Below are 3,076 nucleotides of genomic sequence, written 5' to 3'. Positions count from 1 at the left end.
CCTTATAACACACTATGTCACAGTAATGCCCCTTGTAACACGTTATGTCACAGTAATGCCCCTTGTAACACATTATGACACGGTAATGCCCCTTATAACACATTATGTCACAGTAATGCCCCTTGTAACACATTATGTCACAGTAATGCCCCTTGTAACACATTATGTCACAGTAATGCCCCTTGTAACACATTATGTCACAGTAATGCTCTTTATGACACATTATGCCGCAATAATGTCACTTATAACACATTCTGCAACGGTATTGCCCCTTATAACACATTCTGCCACAGTAATGCACCTTACACATTATGTCCCAGTAATACCCATTATAACACATTCTACGCCATAATGCCATAATTCTACGCCATAGTTCATTTGTTTGGGTGACTAGAGGGTGATCCTTATCCCTTGATACTACAGGATCATATCGGCTTTAAGCAATATACCTTATTATAAGTGCTTATTCAGCTATCTGTGATCACCTACTCCCTGAATTTTATTCATATCAGCTTTACACAGTATTTCTTATCAGATGCACCCATCTTTATTTTCAACTATGCATGGGTTATCATTTTTTGTCACATATTTAGATTGACTGTATGCAAAGATTGTATAGTCAGCTTGTCTCTTGTTTTTGAAACTCATTTTGATTTTTTCCCCGTCATTGGATATTTGTTCCCCAAATATTGAATGGTCATTTAACTTTATCTCTATACTTTTCCTTTCGGTTTCCTAACTGACTATTGTCTAGTGGACTCTCATCCCCGATCCAGGGTATACGGGGCCACGGTGTGACAGTCATTCTACCCTGCCTAACGTGGAAAGCAGATCCACGTACTACTGGTTCTATATTTCTATCATTCTATATTTTCATATATAGGTGCACTCTCATTGGTAGATATCCCTCCTACTATCATACCACGCTGCTTGTGCCCGATCTCGTCCGATCTTGGAAGCTAAACAGCGCTTGGCTGGGTCAGTACCACGAGAGGAGACTCCCAGGGAATACCCGGTGTTGTAGGACAGGAACTATTCCCCTTCCTCTGAAGGGTGGACACCGACAGCAGTATCACCACTATTCATACTCTTTTCAGCTTTTTTCTTTTTCTATATCCCTCTTCATGAGGACCTATTTTTCATGAGCACAGCTAGACATCCAATCTGAATTTATGCCATATGATTTCACGGGTAACTAACAAAGTGTATAGTATTGACCCAATGTAATCAGTCTTTCTATGACAAAATATGTACACCGACCTCCTCCGTGGGTCCCATTAATACAGATTATCTGTACTGGTCAGGAGAAACGGGTGTCAGACTAATTAGTGTCTGCAACCTTTCTAAATCTTTCCTTCATGATTTACAGACCAGAACATTTTAACATAATTTTTTTTTTAAACTTTTTTGCACTTTTTGTGCATTTTTCTTTAGGATCGTAGAAGGATATTTGTTTTTAACTAATTAATTAATAAACTCATGTTTTAATATAATCTTTTCCAATTGAAGAATTTTCTTCTTTTTCTTCTTTTCTTTTTCTAAGAGTGCGCCCACAGAAGAGCTTTCTTTTTCTCCCACTGTTAGTACTTGTACTCCCTGGCTCTGGGCGCACCACCAAATTAGGACTATTACTGAAAGATCGTATCTCTCTTTTCCTTAGTTCAAATGTCCGCCTTTGGTTTTTTCAATAATCTCAATAATATCAATAACTGATTACATCCCAGTGCCCAGTCGCTCCCTCTTTTTGTACATTACAATTGTCTATGCTGTAGGTTAAATACAGCCTCTGACTGGAGCACGGTTTTCCGATAATTTGTTTTTTCTATCATTTTTTCTCTATATCCTTCCTTCCGATCCCCTTTTTTAGCAGTCTTTGATCAATCAGTCTTTCAATACCCATTAACATACGATATTCCTGTAAGACATACAATCCGTTAACAGGCTCTCTTAAACTGAGCATGACCACTTTCTCACTAAAGACGGAGTTATCTAAACGGCCCAATACCAATATTACAGATCCTTTTTCTGACACGTACGAACATACCATTCCTAACTCAGATTGGCGTTCCTCTTTTTCTAAATTACAAAAAAATTTACAAAAGAGAACTCCCCTATCATGGGATGTTACTACGCTAGAGAATTATATCAAGCATAAAATCGTACCCCGTGGCCTCAAAAAAAAAAAAACCCCCCAGTTCATTTGTTTGGGTGACTAGAGGGTGATCCTTATCCCTTGATACTACAGGATCATATCGGCTTTAAGCAATATACCTTATTATAAGTGCTTATTCAGCTATCTGTGATCACCTACTCCCTGAATTTTATTCATATCAGCTTTACACAGTATTTCTTATCAGATGCACCCATCTTTATTTTCAACTATGCATGGGTTATCATTTTTTGTCACATATTTAGATTGACTGTATGCAAAGATTGTATAGTCAGCTTGTCTCTTGCTTTTGAAACTCATTTTTATTTTTTCCCCGTCATTGGATATTTGTTCCCCAAATATTGAATGGTCATTTAACTTTATCTCTATACTTTTCCTTTCGGTTTCCTAACTGACTATTGTCTAGTGGACTCTCATCCCCGATCCAGGGTATACGGCGCCACGGTGTGACAGTCATTCTACCCTGCCTAACGTGGAAAGCAGATCCACGTACTACTGGTTCTATATTTCTATCATTCTATATTTTCATATATAGGTGCACTCTCATTGGTAGATATCCCTCCTACTATCATACCACGCTGCTTGTGCCCGATCTCGTCCGATCTTGGAAGCTAAACAGCGCTGGGCTGGGTCAGTACCACGAGAGGAGACTCCCTGGGAATACCCGGTGTTGTAGGACAGGAACTATTCCCCTTCAGTATCACCACTATTCATACTCTTTTCAGCTTTTTTCTTTTTCTATATCCCTCTTCATGAGGACCTATTTTTCATGAGCACAGCTAGACATCCAATCTGAATTTATGCCATATGATTTCACGGGTAACTAACAAAGTGTATAGTATTGACCCAATGTAATCAGTCTTTCTATGACAAAATATGTACACCGACCTCCTCCGTGGGTCCCAT

General features: G+C 38.8%; 2 pseudogenes; both read left to right on the top strand.

Annotated features, from left to right (window-relative positions):
- Window positions 1-908: 908 nt before the first annotated feature.
- LOC134951570 (5S ribosomal RNA) lies at window positions 909-1,027 on the top strand (annotated as a pseudogene).
- A 1,703-nt stretch (window positions 1,028-2,730) lies between these two features.
- On the top strand, window positions 2,731-2,849 carry LOC134950136 (5S ribosomal RNA; annotated as a pseudogene).
- Window positions 2,850-3,076: the final 227 nt, after the last annotated feature.

This window comes from Pseudophryne corroboree, chromosome 8 (genome assembly GCF_028390025.1).
Source record: "Pseudophryne corroboree isolate aPseCor3 chromosome 8, aPseCor3.hap2, whole genome shotgun sequence".
NCBI classification, from domain to species: Eukaryota; Metazoa; Chordata; class Amphibia; order Anura; family Myobatrachidae; genus Pseudophryne; species Pseudophryne corroboree.
Note: the sequence above shows the minus strand (reverse complement) of the source record. Positions and strands in the feature narration are given on the sequence as shown.